We start from the raw sequence: 17999 nt of genomic DNA, 5'->3' as shown, positions 1-17999 counted from the left end.
GAACCAAAACTTCTCAGCAGGCAGAAGAGTAGTCCATCTGGGTGAGAGCAATCATTCAAAAGAAGTCACTGGGACTTGGTCCCCATATCCCTATTTTTTGGAGGTGGAGGAGGAAGGTTATCTCAGGCAGCTGGTCCCCTGTGGTGGCTAAATGCCCTTTGGAAGCTGCAATTTATGTCCCCTCCACTGGTGTCTCTTTACTGATGATTTTAGGAAAGTTCTCAGGATCAAAGATGCGTTCATCCGTCATATGTCTCGTTGGGAAGGCACGTTGGCTCCCTCAACCAAAGCTCTCATTAGTGGGTTTAGGTAGAGGAAAATTGAAATGCTTTCATGAAAGCTAAGATGAAAATAATAAAGTACAGACAAAGGCAGCAACTTTCTTTTATTAGCATGTTGATTTGTCTGAAAAATGCAGTGTTTAAGCTACCACCAATACCAAGTTGGGACAATATCAGACAGCTCCTTTGCCCCGCCCTCAACTTTGTCTCCCTCTCATTTGAGTTTTATTCCTTCTGCTGCCCACTACATCTTTTTCTTTCTGGGCTGGGGCTCTGTTACATACGGCCTGTAAGATGGCTGCTTCCCAGGCAGGAACTGGAAGTGTGAAGGATTTAATGCCCACAGGGCTCTCCTTGATCAGTGGAGCGGAGCATCCTGTGGCTGTCTACTCCCCTCTTTTGTTCTTCAAGTTGGCAGTTCTTAGGACCCCATGGGACAGGGTGACAAGCTTGTTAGGGAGTCATTGTTTTGATTGACTTTCCTTCCTCTCCAGTTTCACTTTTCCCACCCCTCCACTCTTGTTCCTGGGACCACTTCCCAAAACAAACTACCTGCACCAAAGCTCTCCTGTCAAATTGTGCTCCCAGGAATAAACTTAGACCAAGATAGTCACTGTGTTCAGCATAAAATCCTGTAAGAAGACTTCACAGAAAACAAATGTTGCTTGTATGTATTTAGCAAATGCATACTGCCAGACTGCATAATATATAATCACATGTAAATTTCAAAACAATCCATCAAAACATACACCATTATTTCCACGATGAGGACGAGACCCTAATGTTTAGGATGTGTTGTGTTTGCTAGCGAGTACTGTTGACAGGATTTCCAGATTTCTTGTTCCATGTCCATGGTAAGGTTTAGTTCCTGGGCATGGTCACGCTAGGAATGAAAGACTTTAAAATCCAGTTTCTGGGCCGGTGCCGTGGCTCAATAGGCTAATCCTCCGCCTGCAGCACTGGCATCCCGGGTTCTAGGTCCGGTCGGGGCACCAGATTCTGTCCCGGTTGCTCCTCTTCCAGTCCAGCTCTCTGCTGTGGCCCAGGAGTGCAGTGGAGGATGGCCCAACTCCTTGGGCCTTGCACTTGCGTGGGAGACCAGGAGAAGCACCTGGCTCCTGGCTTCAGATCAGCATGGTGCGTCAGCCGCAGCGGCCATTGGGGGTGAACCAATGGAAAAGAAAGACCTTTCTCTCTGTCTCTCTCACTGTCCACTCTGCCTGTCAAAAAAAAAAAAAAAAAAAAGCCAGTCTCTGTTTCTCCATGTTCCCTTCTCTGTTCCAGGTTACACAGGGTAGAGACTGTCTGAGTGTCACTGAGGACAAAACAGAGATCAGACATCCAAGACAACAGCTGTAGACAAACAGCCACCCCCTCAGGATCCAAGACTGATTCATTCTGGAATATGGATTCCAGAACCTGCGAGGGCTCAAGTTCTTTCTATAAAATGAGGTAGAGTTTGCATATAACCTACCCACATGCTTCTTTATACTTTAAGTAATATCTAGATTACTTATAACACCTCCATCCAAGTACTAACCAGGCCCGACTCTGCTTGGCTTCTGAGATCAGTTGAGATCGGGCTCATTCATGGTAGTATGGCCATGGACTACTTATAACATCTGATACAATGTAGATTACATGTAAATATTTGGTTAGCGTAGATGAATTTTTTTTCAAATGTTTTCCACCTGCAGTGGATTATATCTGTGGCTGTGGAGTCCATGGTTATGGAGGGACACCTACACAGCAGGAGAGGGAATAAATCTTCATTACTTAGAGCCACTGAGACTTGTGGATTGCTTGTCAGTTCACTTTAATTGAGGTGTCTGACCAGGGTATGAATCTGAACCCAAACAGTATGAGTCCAGAAATTTTTCTATCAATAGCTATGTAGTTCTCTAAAGTGGACACTGCAATGTAAATCAAGTCTAAGTAGTTGAAAAAGGGAGTTGAACATTTTCCAGAACAGAGAGAGTAGCACTGCAACGGACCAGAATCAGGAATGTGGCTGGCAAGATTAGAGTTCAGAAGGCTGATTAGCGAGGTGGAGTTGAGGGCTTGTGGAGAGGAGGAACCAGGTATGTCTGGGGAGATAACACTGGGGCCAAGCGCAGGGAGGATGTTGGATGTCTGTCTAAAGATTTTTTTTCAATTTAGAAAATAAGGTGATGCCATTAATATTCTTTTGTGCAAGAAAATGTTATCAATGTCTTGGAATTATTGAATCTGAGTGAGAAATGATTTAATGGTACCTGAGAAAAACTCCTTTGGCTCTAGCATATTGGGTTCAAAAAATTTGTGAAAAAACTCACATTGTTATTGAATCCCATTTTTCCATAAACTTTCTTGAAGTATCCTTGTAGGAGATGGGCCAAAGAAAAGGAAAGTGAGAACAGGAGGTCCATCAAGAAATCTAGAAATGAAACTTGAAATATGGTCATAGCAACAGGAACAGAAGTATCTAGAAGGAACAATGATAATGCTTTTCTATTAAGTGATTGTGGGGGAAGAAAGGAGGCCTGATTTTATAGATGACTCGAGAGTTGAGACTCAGTGTTCAGCAGTTAAGGGAAATATTATTACAGAGACCATGAACTTGGAGGATAATAGACTTTTAAGAACAAAATGTCTTGAAAATTTTCAGCAACCTTACCTCCCACTAATCAACGTGTTACACATGTCTGTTGACAGCCTTTACAGATCTTTCCAGACTCCTTTCACATTTGTCCTCAGGGGGAAGAAATAATAATGATACACCCTGCTTCTGTCCAAACAGGCACCCATTAACCTGTGCTGGAAAACACCAATTTGCAATCAGATGCGCAGAGATCTTAGATAAGCAGCTTTAAAAAGAGATTTCTGGAATCTCTTCCGGATCTTCCTTACTATAATTAAGTGTTTACATGAGTCATATTTTAAAAAGGTGAGATGCAGTGGGAATTGAATCGGAGTGGTAGTTTAGATAAATGAGCCAATTTGGATTCAGTAAAGTTATCTAGTTTTATCTAAAAGGCAAGAGAGAGAATTCTACTTTCGACCTTTCATATCCCAAATCATAGAAAAATATATTTCTACTACTGAGACAAGAAACTGGGACAATTATGTAAGTTGTTGGTGATGCTGGCATGAGAGAGCATGCTACTCCTTAGCTCTAGGACTGTCTACAATGCAGAAGTCTGAGGTCAGGTCTCCTACACTATCAGCCTCCCACAGGGGAGTTTATGCCACCATCCCAGCTTTTTTTATCTTGGATCATATGATGGAGTTGCAAGAGGAAAGGATTCACGGAATATTCTTTCATATCTTTTAGTCTATCAGCTAGTGTACTCACAGCTCAAGTTTAACACAATCGTGCCAATGTGACAGGATGATGTGGAGGAGACACTGGAGTGAAGGCCTGAGACAGAGATTTCCCGTGGCCGTATCTCACTGGGTCGCTGCAGGCCAGCCGTGTAAAATTTCACTGAACCGCTATTCCCTGAAAAATTCAGAGCCTCACATTACGTGATCCCACAGATGCCTTTCTACCTAAAAGGATAAAGATTGTTGTCCAGGAGTAAAATTTGGGACAGTTTGTGTTTCTATTCCTCAAAGAAGGCAGAAAGAAAAAAAGAAACTAGTCATTTTTACAGTACTCAGTGGAAATCTTAAATATGCACATGAAGAAAAAAGATTATTCTAGGAGCTGTTACTAAGCATTTCGCAAGTGAGATAATGGTTACCTGCAATGGAAAAACCACAAACAAAATCACGGAAATTATTTGCAGTTCTTTTGCCCTACTGATTACTAAAGTGACACATTAGCAAGAACAGAAATAGTCTTCCTGTAGGAAAACAAGGAGAGATGTTTGTCACATCTAATTTTATATGTGAATATTTGATTGGTTTCTTACTAAGTTAAACCACAAGAGGGAAAAAGAAAGTATCAAAGAAGTAAATTCACTAGTTGCCCTATCCAGCTAGTGTTTCCATTTATGTAGATAAATCTTCAGTGAAATGTAGAACAGAATATATTTCCAAGTTTAATGTAGAATTTTAGATAGCAATACAAAATTTGATAGCAATGAAAAGTCAATGTAAACATTTTCAAAGGGGCCTGATTTGCTATGATAGTCATAGTACCACTCAGTGAGGTTTACCATGTTAAAATTCTGTATTTGCCAGTTGAATTTTGACAAGGTTCTAAAAATACCATGATTCTATTATGGCTAAAATTCTCATCACTTCTGGGTATTTTAACCTTGTATTTCACTATTTCTAATGACATGGGTGGTTACATAAACCAGAAACATATGAGAACCGTGAGCTCCAAGAGAAACTACGAATCTTAACACAGAGTTATTTACTTCTATTGGAACTAAGTCGTAAGCAAGCTCTAGGCTGGTGGTCTCCAAAGAGGGATTCAGGATCCCTGAATTTGTTTTGTGGGACTCATATAGAATGTCAGCCAAAATTTCCAAACTAAAATATTAAAATCTTTAAGAAGTTAGAGTTTCCTAAGGCTAACTTGGAAATTAGAGCTTAATAGGACTGTTCTTCCACTTAGGCCTTTTGACCTCCTCCCAAAGGCCTATTCAAAAGGCACTTACCAGCATCCAGTCAATCAAGCTTTGATAAAATAGGGAATCTTAGCACATGCAGCATCGCGTGAAAGTTGGAAAATAAGATATCTAAGAAAGAACTATGTTTATAAATCATCAGCAAATTTTCTTGTTGAGTCACCCTAATAAAAATGGCGTGCACTAACATTGTACTTTTTAGCATGCATTTTACAACTACTAGTAAGATGAGCATAGTTACAGTTGGATTATAGGTTGGTTTATTTTATTTTTTTTTTTATTTTTATTTTATTTTTATTTTTTTATTTTTTATTTTTTTGACAGGCAGAGTGGACAGTGAGAGAGAGAGACAGAGAGAAAGGTCTTCCTTTTGCCGTTGGTTCACCCTCCAATGGCCGCCGCGGCCGGCGCGCTGCGGCTGGCGCACCGCGCTGATCCGATGGCAGGAGCCAGGAGCCAGGTGCTTTTCCTGGTCTCCCATGGGGTGCAGGGCCCAAGCACCTGGGCCATCCTCCACTGCACTCCCTGGCCACAGCAGAGGGCTGGCCTGGAAGAGGGGCAACCGAGACAGAATCCGGTGCCCCGACCGGGACTAGAACCCGGTATGCCGGCGCCGCTAGGCGGAGGATTAGCCTAGTGAGCCGCGGCGCCGGCCTATAGGTTGGTTTAAAAATTAAATTTTGGGGCCGGCGCCATGGCTCACTTGGTTAATCCTCTGCCTGCGGCGCCCACATCCCATATGGGCATCGGGTTCTAGTCCCGGCTGCTCCTCTTCCAGTCCAGCTCTCTGCTGTGACCCTGGAAGGCAGTGGAGGATGGCCCAAGTGCTTGGGCCCTGCACCCGCATGGGAGACCAGGAGGAAGCACCTGGATCCAGGCTTCAGGCCGGCGCAGTGCACCGGCCAAGGCAGCCATTTGGTGGGTGAACCAACGGAAAGAAGACCTTTCTCTCTGTCTCTCTCTCTCTCTCACTGTCTAACTCTACCTGTCAAAAAAAATTAAATTTTGGTGAAATTTTAGAGAAAAACAGCTGTTCAAATTATACAGCAGGATCTCAGAAACAACAACCTGACCAATATTTCCCCATGACTTCCAGTGGCACTGATATCTGAATATTCTATTCCACTTAGATTTTACTGACTTAACAATGAATGGAAATGCACCACTTTCTAGATGACTATCTGACTTCATGGTGTACTAACTTCAAGATAAAATGCCTATCATAACATATTGGTGAAGGCAAGTAAAATGAAATAGGACTACCCAAGGAATTTTTTCCTTCATTAATTTATTATTCATTCAAGAAATATCTATTGAATACTTCCTCTGTGTCAAAATGCTGTACCAGCTGCTGGGGACGTGACGATGAACAAAAAAGAATGGCTTATATTTGCCTTTTTGAGATGTGTAATTTATAGCAATAATTGGTTCTTCAGAAAAACACATTCATCTGACATAAAGGCACTAGTTATAAAACAAAGTACTGTTAATTGTAAGGCAACAGTGTGTCCTACAAAATACCAAATCATGTGCCCCAAATAGCACCCCTCATACAATTAACACTAAAATTTTATACTTTTTATAGTTCCAGTCCTGTAGCAACATGGAAATAAATAGAAACATGGCTTTGGGTGGGTGAATACTGCAGGCAAGACACCATATTGCTGATTTTGGTGGTGTACAACATTTTTTGCCTAAGTTATTTCTCTTCTTCCTAATGAAAGTGAGAATGAATAGAAGAGGTAGTAGAAAGAAACAATAGAATCTAAGAGTATTTATATCTGTTCACAAAGAAAACCTGAAAAACTTTGTTCTAAATTAATTATAAATAAATTATATTTGTATACATGTAAGTATATTCACACCACATCTGTATGTATGCACACACACACACACACACACAGGTGTGGGTGTATATTTGTATAGTAAAGGCTTACCAACGGGAGAGAGATGATGTCACGTTCTGAAATTCATAGCAATTGTATTTTGAAACATTGAAAAGTTACATTCCTGTTTCTTTTCCTGATTAAGACTGCAAACTGAGGATTTACTGATACGATTCTATCAGATTCACTTTTTCTTTCTGGGTTTCTATGGATATATAAACAAGACGTAAGTCAGAAAAGTCCCCATTCAAGAAAACAGTATTCGGAAGGCTTTTCTCAAGGAAGACACAACTGAAACCCTTACTGCTCAGAGTATATTTTCTTTAAATCAGAACCCTTTGTTTATTGATAACAGCCTCTTTTCAAAAATACTTTTTCCTTGTTATTTCAATCCCAATGCTTTGCTTGGTCAAGGGTCATTCAAGCACGTGCTAGACCATGAAAACAGTGAATATCATCTCTCTTTTATAATTCTTAAGATTCCTGTGCTGTTGGACAGAAAGCTGATCCCTCTCAATGGTCAATTCTACACCCCAACTCCTGTCATCCCCATGGCTAAAGAACTGAATGGAAATGTTTAAAAAGTACTGGAAGCTTTTTTTTTTTAAAGGAAATTTGGTCTTTGATGGGTGGAAAAAATATTGACCTAAAGTCAAATATTTTCATAATGGAGAAATGAAAAAGTGATTGTTTTCTTGAAGGGAGTGTTTTCTTTGATGGCCAGAAAGACACCCTTGATATTTATTTTATTCTGGTAGCCAAATCCATGGGAGTCAAAGTTCTTATTTAATAGCTCTTCACTGTTACTGAAACTAAACATAAACAAGGAAGAAGAAAGTACAGACTATCAGAAATCTCATGTTCTGTTAACACATTACCCTCTTTCATCACTATTTCCAACTATGAGAAATGAAGTAAATGCTTACTGGTAAAACACTTTCATAGCCTCACAGGGCAGGTACTGAAACCCAAAACTGATTATCAAGCCAGGTTTCCAAACAGCGCATTATTTCTGTTAGTCACTTCCATGGTGCTCGTTTATCTAGAATATGAGGCTAATCCAACCCTCCAAGGAAGCACGTTATTTAATAAAAGTGATGGGAAATGAACGCCAACAAAATCCACTACTCCCTCAACTCTCTCAGTCGTGTCTTACAAATCCAGAAAGATTCAGGTTGACAGGACTTCATAAAAAAGAGTTGCTGCATATTTTATAAGGGGAATCTGACATATCCTGGGGAAATGTTGGAGCAGGAACTTAAGTTCTGATGGGACATTGTTAACTGAAATTTTAAATCTGAACTTTCTAAGACATCTTAGAAAAGTTGCTGTATCTCTCCACCCACTATCACTTGTAAATTTTTTAAAAATTTTATTAGCAACATTCTCATCTCCCCTGGGCCAGGGGTCACAGAGAATGGGAAATCTGACATTCCTCCAAATTGTAGCAGCAGAATGAAGAGGGGATGTACATGTATATTATCAGGGTAGAAAAATGTACAAATTTGTCAGTAGTGTCCACAGATCCAATTCACTCCAAATACACAAAAATTTCAACAATTGAAAGTAGGAGAAGAAAAAAGCTAAGTCTAGCATATAGCAAGACTAAAAACTTGAACAGGTCATGGTAACCAAGCCATGTTTTAAGTTGACATAAATAAAATCACTTATGAAAACAATGAAGCCTAAAATTTAATTGTTAACATACAATATACTAATTGAGTTTTACATCCAATTTTGATAAAAATTATGTATTATTAGTAATATATGTATTTGAGTTATTAGAATAATTTGACATATACTCACATGTGTTATATCAATATATAATATGCTTATATGGATGTTACTAGAATATATATTGATGTTTTACATATATATGTTTTAATAATTTATCTACAGTTAAATGCTTTTTTTCTAAATACAAGCATAGAAAGACCTACAAATAGTCCTTTTATGTTTATGGGGAAAATTTTTATATGATGTTTGTCATCATCTTTTACAGAAAAGACGAACCTATCATTCTAGGAAAAGAAAAAAGGTTCTGTCTTTAATTTCTAGGCAGCTACAGTATTAAATACAGAATCTAATATAGTTTAATATTGAATTCAATGTTTGGTGTTTCAATGCACAGCCAAACATGACATTTGCTATTTGCATGACTTCCTGATAAATTATGACAATAAATTAATCTGCATATTAATCTGAAATGAATCTGAAAATAAGACTAAAGATTTATTTGTCTCATTTAAATTTCACCTTGGTCCATAACTCCACTCTTTCTGTAAGATATAACTGTGTAAGATCATCAATAAAATTGCATTTTATTCATTTGAAAGAAATTAACATAAATCTTTTCATGTTAACTTTTTAGAAATAAGAAAATTTAATATAAAGTTTTGACATATACATCCCATATAAAGAAAATATTTTTTGCCTACTAAAATAAAAATTTTGGATTTGGGTTGACAAATTTCTATATCTAGACCTAGGTGGTATACACAAAGGATTTATTTGCCTTATAATAATTTTTGTAGTACACACACAAAGCAACCATACAGTGTGTGTGTGTGTGTGTGTGGTTTTTCTCTGTGTTTTAATATACAGCAAGCTTAATTTTTTAAAACATTTTTCATTACTGCAGTCAAAGGGTCAAAAGTAACTTGTTAGGGACTAATTATATAAAGCAATATGTAGAGTTAAGTTTTGGGGTACTCAAGATTGATTAATTCAATAATTCCATTTTTTTTGTTGGTAGGCATTGAATACTGTTTCAGGTATTCTGAATGCCACACATAGTATGTAGTGAACATTTAACAAATATTAATTATCATAGAAAAGTCTTATATCTGGTTGCACATCAGAATAATTTGAGAGCCTTTAAAAAATGCTCACACCTTGGACCCATCCTCAGAAATCGCCTACTCACTCTGAAGCACAAGTTTGAGTTCTCCCCAGATAATTCTCAGGTATTACCAGGGAATTATCCACTACTATTTTAGTGGGTGTTGGAAGTCTACCCTCAGTTTAAGTATGTTAAAATACTTTCAAAACTAGGTACAGTTAATTAAGGAGTAAATTGTGTGCTACTCATTTTTCTCAATTCTGTGAGTTTACATTTCTCTTTTTAAAAATTTCAGTACAACAGAAAACTAAGCACAAGAAATTCAGAAAAGTCCATAATTTTGAGATACCTTGATATTCATAAATAGAATCACTAAAAAGAAATTTTTGTATGTATTTGTAACCCTGTATTTTACAATGTGTTGATTGCAGGTTACATTATTTAGTAAATATTAAAGTCAGTGCCTCAGATAATTTTGATTGCTCTTTAGATGTCACAGTCATGCTCATAAAACCATTCCTTTCAGACAAATTAGCATTTTTGTCAGTATAGGATACATTTAATATAGATTAAAAATATTCTTTTATCTACATCAAAATCTGAAAATTATTTCTCATAGAATAATCTCTCTGAAAATAAATGTAAAATACATCTAAAATATTAAAACCCTATTTCATAAGCTTTATGAAAGCAACATTCATGGATGAAAGTCTAATTGTATAGATGATTTGGGAACTAATTCTTGGTCATGGAAACCTTTCCCTTCCAATCTCCATAGTCTTCCCATCAAAAACAGCAAAGTAACAAATTAATCAAATACTGAAACTCCTGCAAATGATAAACCCCAGGCTGAAATGGGAGTGTAATCCTCTTTGTTCATTGGACACTTTTAGTTGCTTTACTCCTTTTATCCTCAGGGCTCTTTACCAGAATATATGCCTATGGAGTGACAAGTCGATTCTCCTTTCCTCGCAAGAGCACCCCCCTTGGCCAAGTACACACAAAAAGGACCTCTATTAACTTAATTCTATCTGCAATTTGTGTACGTGACCCAAATCACCTCAAAGTAAATGATGATTAGTTGTCCCAACCATGGAACGACTAAGACTGGAATCACACTTGGGACCCAAGGGAGAAGGTAGGACTGAGAAGGACTTGTATGTAGCACCTGCCCACACCATGCTCTGGGTGACCAACAGCATCTCCATGGGGCACTGAAACAAGGTTGGAAGATCACTGAGAGCTGTTTACACAACTGGAACCATTCCAGCCCAACTCAAGTGAAGCAAACAGCAGTGAAAGGGGTCTCTATTCCATTCATCCAACAAAAACAGTGTGAAGTGGACATCTTGGGAAGTAAATCACCAGGAACGGTAAGACATCAGGGAGAGAAGATTATTTTTTAAGTAGTTCATTTTTTTTCAGTTTTTACAAAGTTTATCTCTAATGTTTGCTGTGGGATCCATTGCTTTCTTTGACTATGTTAGAGAGAGGCCAGCGATGGGGTACTGATATGCTATCCACAAAAATATGAGAGAAAAGTTATATACCAGTTACATAAAAATATAATTTTCTTTTTCTTACTACATTCTTCAGTGAGTAATTTTTTTTCACTTGTTCTTGTAGCTTTTTATAGCCTTGGGTCTAAAGTTTTGAAATACATAGACTCTTTAACATGTTTTTCATAACATAAACTTTGCATAGTATCTGGCATGGATATCCTTTCTAAATAAAAGCTCAGTTAAGATGAAGACTCTACTCCTAACTTTAATTTTCAGGATATTTTTCTTATTTGAGTCTTTATAAATCTTATTATGAGCATATTCTTTATTAATGTTGTTTTTAAAGCTAGACTGGGAATATTTGAAGGAGCTCATGTTTAGGGTTATCTACTTGGCAGAACTATATCCAAACAGAAAACAAAGTCAATCCAGTGTTGAATCAAATATCAAGCTTTATGTCCATGCTGCTACTTTTAAAATGGAAAAAAGTAGGTAATATTTACATTTTTCTGTGCCAGATACTATGCTGAGTGTTTTACGTACATTATCACATTTAAATCTCAAATCATCATGAATAAATATAGAAATAATTGATGCTAATAATACACTATATCTACTCCCAATTTTGCAGGTCAAAAACTTAGAAATGATGCACTAGCAACAACTTTGCCCAAGGTTACACCAGCACATAATGTTGTGATTCAGAGTTTTAGAATTCATAATTCAATCTTGTAACCATAATTCTGTATTATCAATTCTACGAAATATTGGATTTACCTTTTAATTTATAGAATAAGTGTGATTAAACTGTAGAAGGAAGGTCTAGAAAACATATCACCAGGAGAAGGTATTGTGGCAATTTAGCAATTAAGGTAATTTAGCAATTAAGACGCACATCCTATATTGGAGTGCCTGGGTTCAAGTTCCAACTTGGGTCCTTATCACCATATAGGAGACCCATACTGAGTTCCCAGATCTTAATTTTCACCTGGCCCAGCACAAGCCTTTTCAGGCATTTGGATAGTAAACTAGTAGATGGACTCTCTCTCTCTCTCTCTCTCTCTCGTCTCCCTGCCATTCAAATAAAAAATGAAATAAATATACATTCTTAAGATTCTTAAGATTTATTTATTTGAAAGGCAGAATTATAGGGAAGGGAGGGAGAGAGAAAGAGAGAGAGAGACAGAGAGGGAGAGACAGAGAGAGAGCGAGCTTCCATTTGCTTTTTCAATTCTCAAATTGCCACAAGGGCCAGGGCTGAGTCAGGCTGAAGCCAGGAGGTTCCTGTGGGTCTCGCACATGGGTGGCAGAGGTCCAAGGACTTGGGTCATTTGCTGCTGCTTTCCCAGGTGCATTATTATGGAGGTGGAGCAGAGTGCAGTGGCTGAGACTAAAACCAGAGCTCAAAAGAGATGTGGGCCTTGCAGGTGGTAGCTTAACCCTTTGGTCTACAACACCAACCCCATAAATAAAATTGTTTTAGAAAGCATACCATCAGAGAAGTAGGGCACTGTGGAAGATAAGGAAACATAACTAGTGCAAACATTTGATAACAGCAAAATAGTAGTATAAACTCTTCTCATGAAGAGAAAGGGAACTCCCAGTTAAGAAGCTTTCCAACATCTACACTTAAAATCATATAAAGCAACACCTATGTGAGTGCATTGGCTATCAACATCATTTATCCATATTATATTGCAGAGACAACAACTGAGAGGTTAAGATGCCCGGCCTTTGGACTGAACTTTTGCACAGCCCCTAAGTCCTTGTTGTAGTGTCTGGTTCAAATACTGGCTGTTCCACCTCTGATCCAGTTTCCTGCGAACGCAACATGCTAGGAGGCAGCAGATGGTGTCTTGATTACCTGGGTCTCTGCCACCCCCCCCCCCCCCCAGGAGACCTGGATAGAGGTCTGGACTCCTGGCTGTGGTCTAGCCCTGCCCTGACAATTGTGGGCATTTGTGGGAGTGAAGTAATACATGGAATGTGTCTCTCCAACTCTCTCTCCCTTAAATAAAATGAAGATAAATAAATAAATGAAAAAATAATAATTAAAGGTTTCCAGCTTTGGAGTCAGACAGCCTGGGTTCAAAAACCTGTCTCTTTCATCTGTTCATTCTGTGGTCTACTATAAATTAACTTCTTTAACCTCAATTTATTCATTAGTAAAATGACAGAAATAATTGTAAAGTGTTTCTTGAATTGTTGTGAGAATGAAGTGAGTCAATTTATATCAAGTACTTAGAACTGGCACACTATATTAAGTACTAAATGAATATTACACTTTTGTTTTGTTTTGTTTTAGGAAGCTGGGCTAACCACCCAGTGGAGGAAGAGCAGTGAGGACCTGAATGAACACAGAAAGGCTGGTATGGTGATTGGGACATCTACACATTGTTGTATTTCTTTAGTAATTGTGGATTCCCTGCTGCTTTGAATATTCTGATTTCAATGCTATTGATGCAGTGTTAACTTTTCCTAGAGTCTGATTAGAGGGCAACACAGCTTATCAGAGTGAAGGAAGCTCAAGATATAAGAGTAAGCTATTGGTACTGACAGCTATTGACAGCTGAATTGTTCAATGTGTGAGGCCCAGCAAACCATTTATTCATAACTATCAGCGCATGTCCTTTTGTCCCCTTCAGACTAAGATGCTTGCACAATGTACTGATTATTCAAATATACAGGTGATTTGTTGATATTTTGCAAGAGGACAATTGTGTATACTCTAGGCAGATTATCTGTGGCAAGGATGAAGAAAGTGCAGTTGTAAACAATGAAACATCTGAATTCTGGTGTCATTTGCAGGAAAACACAGCACCAAGATGCTGTCTTCAATGGTCCCCAGTCAGTGACTCAGAGCAAACATGTCATGTTGACCATGAGATTAACAGACTTTCCACAGGCAGATCCAGCAAACAGAGAGATTGAAACGACCCTAAAACAGACTACAAACTGCCGTGGTCCTCTGTGGCATCCAGCTGTTTTCTCCTCTATGTGTACTAGATTGCTACATCAGATATTTCTTTTCTTATTAGCAGAAGCAGTGAGTCATACTTCTCTGAAATAGATGCCAGTTATTTTAAAAAATGCAAAGGTAAGTTGAGATGCAACTTGATGTGAGAAACAAATGTGTATTTCAAACTTATGAAAAGAAATAATTTTAGGTGTGTGTGGAACTCTTCACTGAAGCAATGCCTTTTGCCCCCTCTTCTTCCTCATGTACATGTGCATGACACCGTCAAGGTTCTTTTTTCATGACAGGCATACACTCTATGAGGGCTTTAATCAGTTATTGGGCAAAGCGTGCTTTTCACTTTCCTCAGATTCCTCCAGCAGCCTTCTATGAAACAATACAAGGAAGGACATTAGGAAATCTTAACACATCACAGATTGCTGCCAAATTGTCAGCTGTTGCTGGATGAATGGTGAGCCCAAGACACATTTTTAGCCTCTGGGCTAACCACTTCGAATGACACATCTATATACAGTTGTCCAGTTAATATTAGTATAAGTCATCACGGCTGTCATAAATAATGCAACTTAACAAAACTAAGAGTGCAGTGATGACTCTCCCTGGAATGCGATGAGAGGACTGTAACCAGGACAGTTACTGCTGGAGATCAGTCACAAGCCCAAGCTCGTCCTTGGAGACTCTTGCAAACGTTGCTCTTCTTCTTGCTTCGAGAACAGTCACATCCTAGAGACTTGAGCCTCAGACGGATAACAATTGCTTCTTTTCCAGAAGGCAGGTCATACCAATTGTAGATGAAGAGGATTAAAAGGCATCTACATAAATTCCACGTGGACACAGATGATAGTGTTGTACTGAGGGATGTCATTGCCAGAGGTCTCCTGATCCAGAGACAAGTGCTAGCCCTGCACCCCAGAGGACTATTAACTTTTACACTTATGATTTCACACTGGAGGCATCTGTTGTTGCTTAAAAAGACAAATGCAAATTCTGGAAAATTAATTTCCCTTTAAATACAACTGAAGAGGCATCTTTAGCCTCTTGCAAATGCAGTCTTTTAAAGAAGATCTTCCAAGATTAGCAGAAAATTAAAGTAAATGTGGCAGTAGAGCACATTAAGAATGTTATGCTTTTGTGAAGTAAGTCAAAGGATGAACACGTGATTTTATGTAACATTTTGTAATGCCTATTTGCAAATGCCACTGTGTGGAAATCTCATTTATTTATATTTCTTTTGAAAAAAATTAAAACCTATCCCTCAATAGCAAATTAAAATGAAAACTTAAGTCTTTTATCAGGATGACTAAACCACTAAATAGTTACATAATTGTGGTTTGATTCTGTGTGATCACTCTACCTATGTAATTTGTTTTTAAAACTTCAAAAGTCATATTTAATCGCTTTCCATAAAATAAAAAAAGCTTTTGAATACAAGACTGGTAATTCATAATAAAAACAAATTTCTGTATTTTTCCAGTGATTTGCCTATTAGTTTGTGAACTACTTTAAAACTTACTTAACACTGTGGGAACCAAATATTAACAACAAAGATTAACAGCTTTTGAATAATTTTCTGTATTTAAGGAAACATAGTTAAATTATTCTGTTATTACTCCTGTATTTGACAATGCTTGTGTAGATTTTTCTGCTTTATGTTAAGCTTAGAATGAAGGAACCTGGATGGTAGCCCTATTTCAAAAACCTGGATAAGGGATCGTCGGCCTGTCCTGAAACCTGACTGCACCTAAACCAGGTTTCCTCTGAAGCTGCTGCATTTCCCATTTCTTCTGTGCCCTCTGCTTGAACACAGACACTAGCCATAAAGGTCTGATAACAATGTCATTTTACTATTTTTTTGTAATTTATTAATTTGAGAGACAGAGACAGAGATCCCGTCGGCTAGTTTACTCCCCAAATGTCTACAACTGAAGCCAGGAGCCTGGAACTCAATTCAGGTCTCTCCCATTCTGACACGCAACAGGGGCGTCTTGGCCACTGGCCAAGTGTCCCACTCTTGGTCAGATCTTCTTAAAGTCCCAGTTTTCTCAGGTGAGCTATTTAAGGCTGGGGAGGCACAGGCAGCGGAAGGAAAAACCTAACCTGGGGAGCCAAAGGGACTGGAGCGAGCGGGAACTTCAATGCCTCAGAGAAGGGACTGGAGCCAGAGGGAACGTCAATGCCTGAGTCCTCGCAGAAGCCAGTGTCCTTTGAGCAAGGACGTGTGGGGTTGAAGCCATCTCCTAAACTTTATCATCCATGACCTAATCCAAATCGCCGCTCAGAGCCTGCCTTGCCAGCTTTTCCACACACCAGCTTTTCCTACCTGATCCATAAAACGTTCCCCAGGATCCTGATCAGGGAGACAGATGTTGGTCCTACGCACTCTGGGTGGTTGGCCATGCTGACACAGCCTTTCTCTTCTCAGAAGAGCTTTGTCGCACGTTGACGACTGTGTGCATGTGCATTGGATCTGCCTCGTTCAGTTAACGAGCCTGCCTCTGAAAAGGTTCGTTCCTCATTATTCTTCATCTGAGTGGATCCATCACTACCACATCAGTATTTGAAAGGGGTAGTGTTAGGGTACTCACCAGCACTTAGAATACAGAACTTCTTCACAATAACTGATGTACTGACCATAAACTAACACCTAATGCAAAAGAAAAACAGTGAGATTCATCGAGAGAAGTACCCGGGGCTGATGATGTGTGAAGCTGCCTGTTGGGGTGCCTGCGTCCCATGTTGGAGGGCCTGCGTTCAAGTCCTGCCTCCACTTCTGATCCAGCTTCCTGATAATGCACCTCTTGGGAGGCAACAGGTGATGGCTCAAGTATTTGGGTCCCTGCCACCCACCTGGGAGACCTGGATGGAGTTTCATGGCTATTGCAGGCATTTGGGGAGTGAACAGTCGATGGAAGATCTTTCCCTCTCTCTCTGCCTTTCAAATAAATAATAATAATGATAATAATAACAAGAACTTTCTGAAAAGAAACAATTCCTACTTAACCATCATGCTACATAAAAACAATAACATTCCTCAGGATTCCTTGATCCAAATATATGCAGATATGTTTGCGCTTAAAAATGCCAGGTAGCTACTGAAACTCTGCTTCTAGACTGACATTAATATGTATTTTATTTACTTATTTTTTAAAGATTAATTTACTTGAAAATGACAAATTTCAAATTTCAGAGGGATACAGAGAGACAGAGAGATCTTCCATCCATTGGTTCACGCCCCGGATGGCAGCAATGGCCAGGGCTGAGCCAAGCTGAAGCCAGGAGCCAGAGCTTCTTCCAGTTCTCTCACACGGGTGCAGGGGTCCAAGCACTTGACGTCTTCCACTGCTTTTCCCAGGCCATTAGCAGGAAGCTGGATCAGAAGTAGGGCAGCCGGGACACAAACTGGCACAAACTGGGGTGCAGGCCTTGCAGGCGGCGGATTTACCTGTAATACCGCAACAATCATCCCACTTGTGTGTATTTATTTCTCCTTTCTTCTTCCCTACAGTTCTGTTGTTTCATCAGGGCCACCTCCTCCTTATTTTTTATTTGCTCCAGGTTTGGTGGAAGAGGAGTTCTTTTGTAGACAAAGTTGTGAAAAAGTAAAAGTAGCATCCTCAGGAGCTCGCCATCTTCTCTGTAGTGAGCACACCCCAGCCCCCCCCAGCCCCAGCCCCAGTCCCCCCAGCCCTCCCAGCCCCAGCCCAGCCCCCCATCCCCCCAGCTCCATCCCCAGCCCTCCAGCTCCATCCCCAGCCCCCCAGCTCCATCCCAGCTCCCCAGCTCTATCCCTATCCCCCCAGCTCCAGCCCCCCCAGCTCCATCCCATCCCCCCAGCTCCATCCCCAGCCCCCAGCTCCATCCCCATCCCCCCAGCTCCAGCCCCAGCCCAGCCCCCATCCCCCCAGCTCCATCCCCATCCCCCCAGCTCCAGCCCCAGCCCAGCCCCCAT

The 17999-nt window shown here is 39.6% G+C and overlaps 1 long non-coding RNA gene across 1 annotated transcript; it reads left to right on the top strand.

Annotated features, from left to right (window-relative positions):
- Positions 1–1232: 1232 nt before the first annotated feature.
- On the top strand, positions 1233–17593 carry LOC103349511 (uncharacterized). The gene is made up of 3 exons (XR_011382993.1): positions 1233–1733; positions 10489–10944; positions 13379–17593. It is a non-coding gene; the product is annotated as an uncharacterized lncRNA (long non-coding RNA).
- The last annotated feature ends 406 nt before the right edge of the window (positions 17594–17999 follow it).

This window comes from Oryctolagus cuniculus, chromosome 16 (genome assembly GCF_964237555.1).
Source record: "Oryctolagus cuniculus chromosome 16, mOryCun1.1, whole genome shotgun sequence".
NCBI classification, from domain to species: Eukaryota; Metazoa; Chordata; class Mammalia; order Lagomorpha; family Leporidae; genus Oryctolagus; species Oryctolagus cuniculus.
Note: the sequence above shows the minus strand (reverse complement) of the source record. Positions and strands in the feature narration are given on the sequence as shown.